Source organism: Mustela lutreola, chromosome X (assembly GCF_030435805.1).
Source record: "Mustela lutreola isolate mMusLut2 chromosome X, mMusLut2.pri, whole genome shotgun sequence".
Classification (NCBI taxonomy): domain Eukaryota; kingdom Metazoa; phylum Chordata; class Mammalia; order Carnivora; family Mustelidae; genus Mustela; species Mustela lutreola.
The window spans coordinates 55,031,359-55,048,672 of record NC_081308.1 but is presented as its reverse complement, the minus strand read 5'-3'; positions in this window follow the sequence as shown (position 1 = coordinate 55,048,672).

The window sequence follows — 17,314 nt, the reverse complement described above, 5'->3', positions numbered from 1 at the left end:
ATTACACAGAAAGTGCAGCAAGTCTACAAGGCCAGAAGCATAAGTACTGATGAATGGATGGAAGCAGTAGCTATGACTATAGACAATCCTATAGCAAGAGAAGACTGTGATGCTTCAGGATGGTCCAGGAAATCTTCTGGAGGCTTCAGTACCTGGTGTGATCATTTAGTCGTGAAGAGGGCACATTGGAAGGGGTGGTGTGGTGAGCAAGGGCACAGGACAGGAGCCGAGCACATCTGGCAGGTGGCAAGTCGACTGTCAAGGTGGGGCCGTGAGAGACTGGGGTCAAGGCAAGCTGCCAGGAGCCAGGAAGCCTCCTGAAAGCCCACATATCAAAGGATAGCATATCCTCAAATCATGGTGATAAGGCTTACGACGATTTAAATGCTGTTAAATGGGAATTTTGCCTTTCAAACCATGCTATACCTTTGATTGTAAGATGTATCCCAATTTCAAAGATGTTAGATTGTGTGGGGGGAAAAGCACAAGTCAGTGTGCTAGCCAGGCTCGGGGAGGACCACAAAGATTTCCACATCCCAGTATCTGCACGTGTGTTGTACCCTCCCACATCTGGTGTGACTAACAGGATGTAGCAGAATTGGTGGTAAATCAGTTACAGAATTAGGTTATGAAAGACACGGAGGCTTCTGTTTTGTTCTCTCTCTCTTTTCCTCTATTTCTCTTCTCTCTCTCTCTCTCTCCATTCTTCCTCTATACCCCCTCTCCTTCTCTCTCACTCCCTCCCTTTCTCTCTCTTTCTCATTCATTATTAGCTCTTGTGGACACACAGGTCTCCCTGTAGATACCCGGGTGGCAAGGAACTGAAGCCCTCCACACCTGCCACCTGCACAGAATTGAGGTCTGTCCATCATCACATGTCCTTCAAACAGCTGCAGCCGGCTGTGTAATGGAAATCTCATGAGATACCTCAAGGCAGAAACACAGAGCTCGACTGCTTCCAGGTGCCTGACCTTCAGAAACTGTGTGAGATCCTAAGTACTTAAATATATTGTCTGGGCTGCTAAGTTTGGGGGTAATTCATTGCACAGACATAGAGGAACAATTCTATACTCAGACTCAAAAAATGCCTTATTCCGTATGTGTACTCAGCGTCAGTCTGACGTTCTGAAAGAGATATGCCTGCCTGAGGCTGCTTACACCCTGCAGTGCCTCAGATCAGGGGGAGACATTAAAGAGAGGTAACAAAAAATGGGGAAAGGGAATGTAGACTTACAAAGAAGAAGCATTTTGCTTTTCTAGGTCCTTCTTTTTAAAGAGTAGAAAATATACTGTCCCAGAAAGAAACAAACTCAGAAGGAAAGAGTAGGATGAAAGTTACATTAATCAGCCTATAATCAGATACTCAAACCAAAAACACTGGAAACTGCAAAAAGATGCCAACTGTTTTTAAAGAAATGGCTGAAGACTTTAGGTAAGAATAACTCTCATGCAAATTGAAGTTGTAGACGTGGTCGAATTGTTCAGGAGGCACCGAAAGAATGAGAATAACATTTTACTGGAAGGAAGGAAGACTGAGATTCTGAACAAAAATGTTTTATTAGGTAAAAGAATGTATAATATATATATATTATAGATATTATAAATATTATATATATATATAATATATATATAATGGTTTTTTATATGGCTGCTATTACAAGATACCAGAAGCCTGGAGGCTGAAACCACAGAAGTGGACAGTGTTACATTTCTAGAGGGTACAATGTTGGTAGGACATGCTACTTTTGTAGGTATTGTGGATGGATCTGTTGCAGGCCCCTTTTCCAGCTTGAAGTATTGCTCTGGCTTTGGACGTCTTCACCGGGCCTTCTCCCTCAGTGCATATCTGTGTATCCGCACTCTCTCTTCTTAGTAGCACACAATTTCTCCTGAATTAGGGCCCCAGTCTACTCAAATATGACCTCATCCTAGATAGTTACATCTTCAGGGACCCTGTTTCCAAAAAAGGACATGTTCCCAGGTGCTGGAGATTAGGACTGGGATAGTTTATATGCATAAACACACACACACACATACACACACACACACACACACACGTGTGTGTGTATATGTATTACTATATATATCTATGTGTATAGATAGAAAGGTAGGAAGGAATAGATAGGAAAAAGAAAATACGCTTAGCGAGTTAGGAGACTTCACCTTTAACTTTTCAACAATGACCTGCAGAATGAAGGACTGAAATTCTATTGAAAGAAAAGACCTGGATAGGTCAGTGAAAAATAAACTCTACATAGGCGGATGCAGAGGGTAGTATAGATTTTGTGGAAAGAGAAAAGATGAAAAGGGCTAGACCGTACCCAAAGGAATCCTCAAAGGCTGATTTTCTGAGGTCTTGAGAAGAGACAATGGAAAGACACCCGATCCGTGAACAGAGAAAGAAACCATGGCAGAACAACAAGGGATCCTTTTAGAAAGACATGGCTATCCTCAAGGTGTCTGCATGCGATGAGAAAACTCACTGAGATCCACCACATTCAAGCCCATCCAACAAGGCTCCAGACACTTTTTGGAAAGCTTGTCTTTCCTTCATGGAGCGAGAATGAGTGAGAGAGAGCATGAGAGAGGAGAAGGTCAGTGGGAGAAGCCGACTCCCCAAGGAGCTGGGATCCCGAGGTGGGACGAGATCCTGCCAGTCCAGGGTCATGACCTGAGCCCAAGGCATTCACTGAACTAACCGAGCCATGCAGGTGCCCATCTCCAGAAATGGGTCAACAACAGCTGAGGAGCACCTGGGCGGCACCCTCAGTGAAGTGCCCAACTCTAGGTTCTGGCTCATGTGGTGACCTCACGCTATTGAGATTGAGCCCTGAGGCTAACTCTGGGCTCAGGGAAGAGTCCACAATGTCTCTCTTCAGGTCCTGACCTTTCCCCCTTCCCCATGAAGAGTGCTCTTGCCTTGAAACAAACTAGGAAAAGCCTTCACAGAAATAAACAATGGTTGAGAGGGGAGGGGTGGGGAGAAAAGTGACTGGCCTGGTCCCCTAAAAATTAATGGCACTAGAGAAGATGAGCTTTGGGAACTATAGCTTACTGGATACAACGTGTAAAAAGCTTCAGTGAGTCATGGTGGGAACAGGCCATGAGAGCAGAAAATACAGTCTTAGAAGATGTTATTAGTAGCACTACAGGCTCTAGATTTCCTGTGGTGGTGTTCTTGGCACGACCGGCCCCACCAAAGTGGATACGCACAACCTGGAACAGAGGGTCTTAGAGATCCCAGCACGTGAGGTATGATGAGAGGGTAAAATGATAGGAGGTGTCCTTTGGAAGGACTGTCTCCTTGACTTTAAAAGGGAGAACCCAAATCTGTAGGTGAAATCTTTTTGGCTACAAAGAGGGCCGAGGGCTCCTAAGGTCAAGGTCTCCTCGTCACTTGCAAAGATGTCGAAGAACATATTCAGACATTTCAAAGATGTCCTCATGTCCATCCGTTCCCACTCTGGAATTCTATCAATGAGGTGAGAGTTCCTCTAGTTGGAAAAAAGATCTAAAATGACTTCCCTTTCTCATGTAATTTCTGTAACCTCCAGGACACACCCACCTACCCCTTCCAGCGCTGTAATGAAGCCACAGCTGGTGCCAATTTGTGGAACTCGTTAAAGGCTATTTTCCCTTATATACCCCCGGACCAAGTTCCCATGCTCCCTCACCTGATTCCCTGCACTCACCTCCCACCTGGTGTGTTCACACCTGCACGTGCCTTTTACCCACCGCTTTGCCAAAAGGTAGCCAGAGTGACCTTTCAAAGACCTATCAGTTCCTGGCATTTGTCTCCATAGAAATCTGCACTGATCTTCTAACAAATTCTCAGTCCTCCAAAGGCATCCATAATCCTCCCATCCGTCTCTTCCTACTCCTCCAAAAGACTGATGCCTGTTCTGCCCCGTCTGTCTGCCCTTCAACCACGCTGCCTCCCTCTTCCTGTGGAGACCCCTCATGGCACCTGACTCCAAGCACAGGTGATTCCCATTGATGGGAAGACCCTCTTCCTCTCCCCTGTCTCCCCACTCCAGGTACTCCCACTTATTCGTGAGCTCACAAGCCCCATGGTACACACTCTCCATGCAGCCTGCTCTCTCTTTTCTAGCACTGGCCTCCCATTCTAGCTGTGGTTGTGTCATGGATGTCCCTCCCCTGCCAGCCTCCAAGCTCTCCATCCATTTAGCTCCAACACCTGACACAGTGCCTGGCATGTAGTAAGCCCTGGCTAGCTTCTAAGAGCCTCACTGAGGGACTGAAAGCGTTTTAATAATGTCACCACGTAGGCTTCAAACTGTAGGCAGAAAAAGCTTTGCCTGGATTGACATTTTAGAGACCTATTCGTCAAGTTAGATGTGTTCACTGACTTTACCTTGTAAAATTTAAAAAAAGGACTTCTGTATCGCTTCGCATCTAACGAAGGCACATGTATACTATTAGACCACGTTATGAGCTTAATGGAAGGAGACAAGATTTTTTCGCTAAGAAAAATGTATAAGACTGTTGAGGTCACGTGGGAGGAAATAGTCCGTTTGATGGAGCGTTGCTGTCTTACTCTATCACAGCCACTAATAAAAATCTGACACAGGGTGAGTCAGAATTGTCTGTCGGAGATGAGTTAGATCTGGCTCATGTTCGTACAGACATGAAAGCCAGGAACGAAGAAGGAGGCTTTGGAAGCCTGGGTGGAGGAGGTGGTGTGGTTCACTGCGATGAGCTAAGTGCCCAGGGCCACCGGCAGACATGTGGGCCTGTGTCCTTCCTTTGTTCTGGGGTCCCTCTTGCCCCATGTGGTGAGGCTGGCAGCTGGGAGCAGCTCAGGACAGGACCCGGTGGCATCTTACCTCTCCCACCCTCCTGTGGGCTCCAGTGGGCTCCAGTGGGTCCCAGGGGACAGCCTGCCTTCCTTGCAAATCCCAGTAGCACTGGGAGCAGAAACTGGGACCAAGGAGTGAGCACCCTGTTTGACCAGCCACCTCTTCTTCAGATGCAGGGGGAGCCCTGGCATGCTGACCCTTCCCTTCTCCCTTTCCCCTTTCCTCTCTTCCTTCCTCTTCCCTTCCCCTCTCTCCTTCCCTGGTGGTGCCCTTTCCCAATGCCCACTTCCTCCCTTTTCCTTTCTTACATGCCTGTCTTCTAGATTTTCTTCTCTGTCCTCCCAATTACTTCCCTTCGTCTGAATCTCCTCTTTGGTCCCTCTGTCCCCGCTCTCTGCTCCTCCTCCCGTTCCCTGGCCCCTGTTCAGCTCCATCCCGACTGCAGGCAGAGCTGGACTAACACACTCACTTGCTAGCTCAGCCACCCTCCAGAGAAGTCACTCTTCGGTGGCCACCTTCCTGACCCCCTGGTCCTTTCTCCACTTGTTCAGCTATTGCTCTGAAGTCTGAGGAGGACAGAGCGGGGCTGCCGCAGAATCAGGCCAGAGGAGAAACCAAACCATGTGTCCACACTGTCCCCCAGCACTGCTGCTCTGAGAGCTTTCGGAGTCCTCAACAGGGTTAGGATTTAGGGGCTTCTTCAGAACCGGGAGTGAAAACAGCCATAGGTCAAAAGAAAAGCTATGGCCCCCACACAAAAATAATAATCACAAATGAAAACTAAGTTAACTCTGAAGTCCCAAATTCGAAGAATTGCCTTGAATCGGTCACTAGAAAGCACCCGAGGCCTCACTCTCTGGGTTCTGGGTGCCCTGGGAATGGCAGGAGGCTCTGACCCCCTTCCCTCTTCATTCACTCCCAAAGAACGTCCTCTGAGGTGGTCTTCAAACTTCCTCTGAGAAACTGTCTCTGGGAACTGTAGGCCCTCGGCTGCTGGGACTAATGAGGGTGATGTCAGGACCTGATGGGCAGCTTTACAAGGAGATTGTGGCTTTTGGATGCAGTCCTCAGGTCCCATGGCCTGGGTGAGATCTGGGTCTTTGAGTGGAGGAGGACAGATGAGATTTCAGATTTTGAGTTGATTCTGGAATGATTAGTGCTTTGGGGGGCATTGGGTGAAGGCATTTTGCACATGGGAAGGACACGAATTTGGGGTGCCAGAGAGTGGACTGTTAAGAGCTGACCTGCATTTCCCCCAGAAACCTTGCTGCTGTCCTTATCTCTGGTACCACAGAACGTGACCTTATTTGGAACTAGAGTCCTTACAGATGCAATCACATTACAATGAGGTCGTTAGAGTGGGCCCTAATCTCCTGTAACTGACCTCCTTATGTAAAGGGAAAATCTGGACAGAGAGATGCCCCTACTGTCAGTGGTGGGCAGTGCGTGAACTTCTAGAACCCTGACAGTAATGGAAAACAGACACAGGCTGGGCACTTTGTCAATAGCAAGCTAATAAACGGTGTGACTCCAATGGATTGAGATAATCTCCAGAGTTTCTGCTACATAATGCCCAGGACTCCATTGAAAGGACACCTAAGAATTTATTTTGCCCAAAAATTTGATCATTTTTTTCACTGTCCTTACCTATTTTCCAAACCTAGTCCTTTTGCTTCAACTTTCAGTCTACGGACAACCCTGTATCTGATTGATTGTTAATTCTGGGAATGTTTTGTAGATTAATTTGCTTGCCAGAGGTGGTTCCTCTAATTGATGCCTAAGAACCCTAATTAGTTAAGAATACTTTTTTTAACATTTTCATTGCTATTTATTATTATTATTATTATTATTATTGCTAATATCTCTATTATAAATAATTCACAAGTGCATTTATCTGACAAAAGACAAAGAGCTGGCTACTAGTAGAAAAAGTACATTTGACTCTGTCAGTGAAAATGGTAAAGGGATTTGAGAAAATAAGGCAAAGCACTGGAATTATGTGTTAAAACTTTAAATATTATAGACACATTTACTTAATTTCTAATACTGTTGTTGCTTATAATTAAATAAGATGTTTTCCATGAACCACGCATTACAGCAAATATATTGTTTATACAGATTAAATTTTCATCAAAAGGGACGCCTGGGTGGCTCAGTTGGTTAAGCAGCTGCCTTTGGCTCAGGTCATGATCCCAGCGTCCTGGGACTGAGTCCCGCATCAGGCTCCTTGCTCGGCCGGGAGCCTGCTTCTCCCTCTGCCTCTGCCTGCCATTCTGTCTGCCTGTGCTTGTGCTCTCGCCCACTCTCTCTGATAAATAAATTAAATCTTAAAATAAATAAATAAATTCTCATCAAAAAATTGTAAGTGTATTTTATTGTAGGATAATGATCAGCATTTTGCAGATGAGAAAAGTGAAATTTAGAAAAGTATGTCTCTTCAAATCACTCATACAATATCTGGCCTAGATAGAAGGATATACTATCACAATTGAGGACGATAATTGAGATTACTTAAAATGATAAACTTTATTGTTTAGGGTTTTTTTAAAAGTTTGCCACAGATTCAGATTCTTTTAAAATATGTATCTATTTTGTGTAAAGAGAATGCACTGAGAAGTAAAAAGAAAGTGATATATCAGTGTTACCAACTAATGGCTATACTATCATCACCTTATTTATGAACAATGAAACAGCATGCAATATTTAAATCAATTTAAATAAATTCCTATTTATTTTATATATTTATAAATTTAAATAAATTCCTATTTATTTATTATTAAAGAAATTCCTCGAACAAACAGTATGTGTTGAAGGTTGCTAGCAGAAAAGTGTTGTACTACATGGAAGTAATCAGAAAATATGATCTAAAATTCTGCTTTCAAGGGCGCCTGGGTGGCTCAGTGGGTTAAAATTCTGCTTTCAAGAAGCTATAACAGTAAGTACTTAGCATTAGCTATTATATGCTATGGATGAATAACTGAAATCTACATTTGAAACTAATGGTACACTATATGTTAACTAATTGAATTTTAAAAAGTTAGTAAAAAAATACCACTATTTCATAAAACATTATTCCCAACAGGCTCTTTTGCTTTAAAATACTCACTTTGTAATGAGAGTCATTACTTTTGTCTAGCCAATTCTTACATCACTGTTTATCCCTTCTCTGCTTTATTCCTTCCCAGTATCAATAAAGGCTCACTTGGGGTACCTAGAAGCCATGAGAAAGCTTGTAATAGATCTGGCTGGCTTTCACCAGCAATTTGACCACCATGTGCACAGGGAAGTCTATTGATAAAGGCTTTATTGCAATACATTGCAAATACATGGATGATTTTGAATTCTCTTTCTTGAGGTCTTGTTTCATGATAATAAATTTAGGGTGGCTTATTGGAATGGATGTTATTAACATATTTTCATAGTTCTAAGTACATGGAATTGTAAAATAGATTAATGAATGTGGCATTACTCACAACTGTCCTCATTTTGAAATCAAATTACAGTGTACTGAGCTGAGGAGGCAAAGCAGATTTGGGATTATGAGTGAACTAATTTAAAAAAGTCTTAGGGGTATGATCAGACTATTGGGTAATTCAGTAGAAAAATGTCAACTGATTGAGATTCTGTGTTCCCTGATTTCAGAGAGAAGTTAAGATAAATAAGTAACACGAGGAGACTAGGAAGCCAAACATAAGTGAAAATTTTGTGCCAGGGTGTGTATACATCTGTTTATCTTCTTGCTTTACCGCTGAGGTTGCTCCTAGAGGAGAGTTTAAATATGTGTTGGAGCTAATCTCTGTGGATTACACAAGAAGCAACATCCTACAGCTCTCCCTGAAACACCCCTTATGATTTCAATGTAATTTGGTTTTTGCATTTTTAGAAATAACAAAATACTTTGCAAACTCTCTACTTTATTATTTCTACAAGTTACCACCACAAGTGAGTCAGCTGGCTCCACATTTTAACACAGTGACAGTCACAGAGGGATGGAGAAATGAGTAGAGTTATCAATATATGTGCTTTTAAGAAGTATGACAGGGTAGCAGCTATTTCCAGGAACCAAAACATGGGTCAGCATCTGTGAAGGAAAAGTGATGGAATAAATGACTCATTCAGAGGAATTCTATAACATATTAGGTCTATAATGTATCTTCAGCACCCAATTACCTGCTTTGAACTAAAGATAAGGATTTACAATTAAGGTCCCATTTATGATTTGACTGGTAGGATCTGAATCATTTTTACTATTGTTTTGACTATTACTTGAAACCTATAGTAGTACTTGGGATATGTGTTGTGTATTCTGTGAACATGTGCTATTTTAGATTAGATAATTCCTGTCTCGAACCCCTATAATTTTTAAATTTTTGATTATTTGTTAGCGGTTTCAGTAAATGGATATATCTAAAAAATTGCAAAGTCACTATTAAGATAAGTTATTATTATATAGAGCATGGAATTGTACATTCCTCCTTTGAATCCGACAGAGTTTCACCATATGCTTAACAATTTGGGAAAAACATGCTATTATTTTTCTTTATAAAATTTCTCCTGTTAGGCTGTGATGGTTGTCATCAGCAATAACCACTCTGAGGGCTTTGTCAAAAGAGTTGAAAAAATTGGAAAGGTGTGAATGTAACTGTTTGCTGAATATAAAGAAAAGAGCATTGAAGTACATTTCACACTCTTACTTCTCCTTCTTGACATTTGAAAATTTTGCTTCTAGAAGAGATGCCCTATATAATTCTTTTTTAAAATTTTTTTATAAACATATTTTTTTATCCCCAGGGGTACAGGTCTGTGAATCTCCAGGTTTACACACTTCAAAGAAACCCTAAGCCCAGCAGGAGAAGAGAAATCATAAAGATCAGAGCCGAAATCAATGAAATAGAAACCAAAAAAAACAATAGAGCAATCAACGAAACTAGGAGCTGGTTCTTTGAAAGAATTAATAAAATTGATAAGCCCCTGGCCAGACTTATCAAAAAGAAAAGAGAAAGGACTCAAATAAATAAAATCATGAATTAAAATGGAGAGATCACAACTAACACTAAAGAAATACAAACTATTATAAGAACACACTATGAGCAACTCTACGCCAACAAATTTGACAATCTGGAAGAAATGGATGCATTCCTAGAAACATATAAACTACCACAACTGAACCAGGAAGAAATAGAAATCCTGAACTGACCCATAACCAGTAAGGAGATTGAAACAGTCGTTAAAAATCTGCAAACAAACCAAAGCCCAGGGCCAGACGGTTTCCCAGGGAATCCTACCAAACATTTAAAGAAGAACTAATTCCTATTCTCCTGAAACTGTTCCAAAAAATAGAAATGGAAGGAAAACTTCCAAACTCATTTTATGAGGCCAGCATCACCTTGATCCCAAAACCAGACAAGGATCCCATCAAAAAAGGGAGCTATAGCCCAATATCCTTGATGAACACAGATGCGAAAATTCTCACCAAAATACTAGCCAATCGGATTCAACAGTACATTTAAAGGATTCTTCACCACGACCAAGTGGGATTTATTCCAGGGCTGCAAGGTTGGTTCAACATCCGCAAATCAGTCAATGTGATACAACACATCAATAAAAGAAAGAACCAGAACCATATGATACTCTCAATAGATGCTGAAAAAGCATTTGACAAAGTACAGCACCCCTTCCTGATCAAAACACTTCAGATTGTAGGGATAGAGGGCATATACCTCAATATCATCAAAGCCATCTAAGAAAAACACACCGCAAATATCATTCTCAATGTGGAGAAAAACTGAAAGCTTTTCCGTTAAGGTCAGGAACACGGCAGGAATGCCCATTATCACCACTGCTATTCAACATAGTACTAGAAGTCCTAGCCTCAGCAATCAGACAAAAGGAAATTAAAGGCATCCAAATCGGCAAAGAAGAAGTCAAACTATCACTCTTCGCAGATGATATGATACTATATGTGGAAAACCCAAAAAACTCCACTCCAAAACTGCTAGAACTCGTACAGGAATTCAGTAAAGTGTCAGGATATAAAATCAATGCATTTCTCTACACCAACAACAAGACAGAAGAAAGAGAAATTAAGGAGTCCATTCCATTTACAATTGCACCCCAAACCATAAGATACCTAGGAATAAACCTAACCAAAGAGGCTAAGAATCTATACTCAGAAAACTATAAAGTACTCATGAAAGAAATCGAGGAAGACACAAAGAAATGGAAAAATGTTCCATGCTCCTGGATTGGAAGAATAAATATTGTGAAAATGTCTATGTTACTGAAAGCAAGTCCTATATAATTCTTACTTTAAGGAACAAGTTCCTTTTATAATTTTTTTATTATTCTACCATTCAAGTATTTCCATTTAAATTAAATTCAATATCATTTAAAAAATAATCAAAAGTGCAGTCAGTATTCAATTCCTGAGCTAAATAATTTTAGAAAGCTTTGTGTTATTGAACCTACAGGGTTTTTCTGTAGTTTTAACTATTTCTTTCTGTGATTTTTCCCATTAGTCACGTAAGTGACTGCAATATAACAGACATTGAGGATAAAGAAGGACTGAATAGAACAATCCTTGGCCTCATGAAGTTGAGAATCTAGCAAGGGAGTCAAACAATTCAATCATTCATAGAAAATTTATTGAGTGCCTGGCCTAAGATGAGCACAACAAAACCCCAGACCAGAGGAATCATTTTAATTTTTTATTTTTTTATAAACATATATTTTTATCTTCAGGGATACAGGTCTGTGAATCACCAGGTTTACACACTTCACAGCACTCACCAAAGCACATACCCTCCCCAATGTCCATAATCCCACCCCCTTCTCCCAACCTCCCTCCCCCCAGCCACCCTCAGTTTGTTTTGTGAGATTAAGAGTCACTTATGGTTTGTCTCCCTCCCAATTCCATCTTGTTTCATTGATTCTTCTTCTACCCACTTAAGCCCCCATGTTGCATCACCACTTCCTCATATCAGGGAGATCATATGATAGTTGTCTTTCTCTGCTTGACTTATTTCGCTAAGCATGATATGCTCTAGTTCCATCCATGTTGTCACAAATGGCAAGATTTCATTTCTTTTGATGGCTTCATAGTATTACATTGTGTATATATACCACATCTTCTTGATCAATGTCTATGCTACCTAAAGCAATCTACGCAATGCAATTCCTATCAAAGTACCATCCATCTTTTTCAAAGAAATGGAACAAATAATTCTACAATTTATATGGAACCAGAAAAGACCTCGAATAGCCAAAGGGATATTGAAAAAGAAAGCCAAAGTTGGTGGCATCACAATTCCGGACTTCAAGCTCTATTACACAGCTGTCATCATCAAGACAGCATGGTACTGGCACAAAAACAGACACATAGATCAATGGAACAGAATACAGAGCCCAGAAATAGACCCTCAACTCTATGGTCAACTCATCTTCGACAAAGCAGGAAAGAATGTCCAATGGAAAAAGACAGCCTCTTCAATAAATGGTGCTGGGAAAATTGGACAGCCACATGCAGAAAAATGAAATTGGACCATTTCCTTACACCACACACGAAAATAGACTCAAAATGGATGAAGGACCTCAATGTGCGAAAGGAATCCATCAAAATCCTTGAGGAGAACACAGGCAGGAACCTCTTCGACCTCAGCTGCAGCAACATCTTCCTAGGAACAATGCCAAAGGCAAGGGAAGCAAGGGCAAAAATGAACTCTTGGGATTTCATCAAGATCAAAAGCTTTTGCACAGCAAAGGAAACTGTTAACAAAATCAAAAGACAACTGACAGAATGGGAGAAGATATTTGCAAATGACATATCAGATAAAGGACTAATGTCCAAAATCTATAAAGAACTTAGCAAACTCAACACCCAAAGAACAAATAATCCAATCAAGAAATGGGCAGAGGACATGAACAGACATTTCTGCAAAGAAGACATCCAGATGTCCAACAGACACATGAAAAAGTGCTCCATATCACTGTGCATCAGGGAAATACAGATCAAAACCACAATGAGGTATCACCTCACACCAGTCAGAATGGCTAAAATCAACAAGTCAGGAAATAACAGATGCTGGCGAGGATGCGGAGAAAGGGGAACCCTCCTACACTGTTGGTGGGAATTCAAGCTGGTGCAGCCACTCTGGAAAACAGCATGGAGGTTCCTCAAAATGGTGAAAATAGAACTGCCCTATGACCCAGCAATAGCACTACTGGGTATTTACCCTAAAGATACAGATGTAGTGATCCAAAGGGGCACGTGCACCCGAATGTTTATAGCAGCAATATCCACAATAGCAAAACTATGGAAAGAACCTAGATGCCCATCAACAGAGGAATCATTTTAATGGGAGAGATAGATAATAGGTAAGCCAACTTCAAAAAAATTGTACTGTTTTTTTCTTTAATAGTGATGCATATTTGAACTAAATAAGCACATTTTAAAAAGAGCAGTGATTGAGAAGAGGTTTTTTAACTGAGTGGTCCAAAAAGGACTCCCTTAAAAATCTGTTTAGAACAGATTTCTGAATAATATCAGCTATGAAGCTGTGTAAAGATCTCAGGGGTGGGTGATTTTTCCAGTCAAAAAACTGTAAAGGCTCCAAAGTCACAATACAGCTATAAGTTTCTCTAATAAAGTAACTTCTGACAAAGGATGAGAAGAAATAACTAACCCAGGTTTGAAAGAAAAGGGACAGACTTTCTATGGAATTAATATTTAATTAAAGCTCTAAAGGACAAAAATACAATAGAGCAAAATCCTGTTGACGCTGATATACCTAAAAAAAGATCATAAACAAGGTGTGGGTAGCAAAGAGTGTGTGGGAATGTTGGTAAGAACAGTGGGGAAGAGTCATCCCTGAACATGTTCTTAAATGAAGCAATTCTTGTGTTGTTTTAAAGGGAAAATTGGAGTTTGCCTAAGTGATTAGAGAAGGATGCCTCAGCTTATAGAAGTTCAAAGCCATAAAGATGTGATAAACTTCTGCAGATATTTTCATGTATATTTGTTGTTGCTTCTAGTAATGGTGATCTAAAAACTCCTACTTAAGACAACTAAAAATCCAGACAAAATAGCTTTTAAAGTTAAAAATATCAGAATGATTATAAAAATAAGTGAGGGATTACTGGGCCAAAATACGAAATACAATGAGAGCCTGGAGATATATGCCCTGAAGCCATTTTATCTATGAGAGCATTTGAAACTGCTAAAACACACTGAGCTGTGTTTTTAATAGACTCTTGATACTAGAAAAACAAAATTCAAAATCCAGCAGCAATCAAGTTTGAGGACTTTGGTACAACCCAAATTTAAGTTGAGATCCCCAAAGCACAAGGAGAAGCAGAAATAAGACTAGAGCCTACCTTGCCTTCTGTGTAAACTGAGAAAGTCAGTCACTGAATTTGGAGTATGATTGTCTTGTAGAGTCTCAGATATAATAGAAAATCCTGCCAAGGAGGACCATACCATTATTATAGCTCTTAATTATCCCTACTCAATAAGAGTTTCAAATATAATGTCTTGAACATAGCAAAATGTAACAAAGCACACAAAGAAAAACCATTAACAAGATTTGATAGACAAAATGGGATTAAGTATGATATTAAAATGATCAATAAAGATTGTAAAATGGCTTGATTACTCTGCTCAAAGAAATGAGAGGGGAAGCAAATTGAACAAAAAACTGACACTAAAAATGATATTGAGAAAGATTTTATAAATGAACCAAATGGATACTCTAGAACTTTAAAGATATGACAGCTAATTTAAGATACCACAGTGGTGCCTGGGTGGTTCGCTTAATTAAACCTCCAATTCTTTTTCCTTTTTTTTTAACACCTTAATTTTATTTTATTTCTTTCATTTTGGCTCAGGTCATGATGTCAGGGTTGTGAAATAGAGCCCAGAGTTGGGCTCTGTGCTGAGTCTGGAGCCTGCTTAAGATTCTTTTCTCTTCTTTTTCTATCCCTCCCTGCGCTCTCGCTCGCTCGCTCTCTCTTGCTTGCTAATAAATAAATAAATATATAAATATATAGATAATAGACAAAGCAAAATAAAAGCAGATTATGGAAATACATATAAAGATTTTGAAATGAAAACAAGTTCAAAATAAAATAGAGAAGACCTACACAGCTAAAAGTTCATTCAGAAAATCTACTATTAAAGAAGTCAGTATGACAAAATGTTAAGATATCAAAAGATTTGAGCATGTACTTTACAGAAAGGGTAATCCAAATGGCCGTTCATATATAAAAACTGCTTATCTTTATTATGAATCTGGAATTAAATTAAATTAAATTAAAATTAAATTAAAACCTAGAATGGCATACTATTACACACTTACCATATTGGGCAACAGTAAAAATGTCTTGCAAGAATGTGAAAGAATGACAGTGCCCATAATAAAAACATTTGAGGTAAGTTGGACAATATTTAGAAAACTTAACAATAAAAATAAAAAAAATTGGTCCATTCCTAGAAATACAACATGGAACTAAATGAATATTTTCACCAGGATATGCAAACAGATGATTATAGTTATTTCATTCATAACGGCAGATCAGTAGTGTTATATTTGCACAATGTTACATTAAATAAGAGAATATTAACAAACTGGGAGTAGGGGCTAGGTTGTTATCATAAAGAGATCTTCCATGGTGCTGATTATGTTCTATTTCTCAAAATCTTAAATTAAAAAAGTTTTCAAATTTATATCTAGTTAGATAGATAGTTAGATTGATGATAGATAGATATCCCAGAAGCTGCAATGCTAGGCTAAGACCAGGCTTTAAATGGCTTTTCTATACTCTACTAAATACTTTAAACCATTCATTATATCATAGCTCAGTGTTCAAATCTCCATTGGTTTCCTCAGTTTCCTAATATTTCTCTTAAGGCGACCTGATCTAGACTTTTGATCACCTTTGTCTAAATATTTCTATTTTAACAAAGTCCTTTGTAACACTCAGAGACTAAAACTTAGAAAAATACTCTGTTATCTCACTAGAGTGGAAAATATATAGTTACCCATTAACTAATGATATCCATGTCTACATTAGATCCATGACATTTTTAATTCTTGGGAGCTTTTGGTTAAATGAATTTTTTAAGCTTCCTTTAAATGAAGCTTTAAGCCACCACCACATGAATAAAATTGAAGAACTAAATGAAAACAAGCCAAGTATTTACAGAGTAATAGAATGTGCAGTGGAAAGAGTACAATTCTGAAATCATAAAGCCTCAATTAGTGTGATGCATCTTTACTAGCCATGTAATCATAAACCAGTTATCTAAATGTGTTAGACTCAGTTTTTTCACCCATGAGATCATGATAATAATACTTATTATGCAGAGTTGTTGTGTGGCTGTAATGAAGCATGGAGCATGAGAGTCTCATATTCCATGCTAAAATGATAGCTATTTTTATACTTATAATAATTCTAATAATAGTAATTAAATTGTTCAAAATGATAATATTCATTTATATTGAGGCATTGTATTGACTATTCATAGACACATTTACCAAAATAAATTTCATTTTACTTTACCCCCCCCCGAGGATATATATTCCCTAATTCAATATGAATCTCATTATGAATAATAATTATCATGATAAATATGCTGATTTTTCTTCTATTTATTTTTAGGGAAGTATCCTTTACTGTTGAACGTAAAGAAACTTAAGCAAGTCTGTCTTATTCAAAATTTGCATGCTGCTTTCTTATGAAACTAGATTATAGAGTTGTATGAAATAAATTCATGCAGTTAAGACATTTATGTTTGGAAAACTGGGTGGTCAGTTTAGTATTTCAAAAGAAGATTTTAAATTTAAACCTTAAAAATGAGCTCTTTCAGCCTTTTTATAGACCATCCTTCATGCTTCATAAGTATTCCTTCATTGTAAACTAAGCAATAGTTTTTGTCACAGTGTATATAACTAAAATGGATTTTATATTCTATTATTTCAGAGTTAGTTGCAGTTTCTACTTCCTTACTTCCTTTTTTGAAAAATAGATTAATTCTACAAAAAGTTTTTTCCAGCTTTATTGAAAAATAATCGACATATTATAATTTGTAAATTTAAGAAATGATTTCTTATAACATTGCAAACTTAACATTGTGTAAATTTTGTACAATTTGATAAATTGGTATACATCTGTATTGCAATATAATCTACATAAAAATGTTAATACATCTACTATCTCATATAGTTGCCACTGTTTTTATGCATGTATCGTAAGGAATTTTAAGATCTACTCTCTTAGCAACTTTTATGTATATAGTACAGTAGAGATAAACTTCAGAGGTCTTGTGGGTTTTGTTCCATAGCACCTCAATAAAGCGATTATCTCCATAAACTAAGTCAAATTATTATTATTTTTTGGTTTCCCAGTGCGTATAAAAAATAAACACTATACTGTACTGTTCAAAAGCATTATGTCTTTAAAGAAAAACAATGTATATACCTTAAGTAAACTAGTTCTGA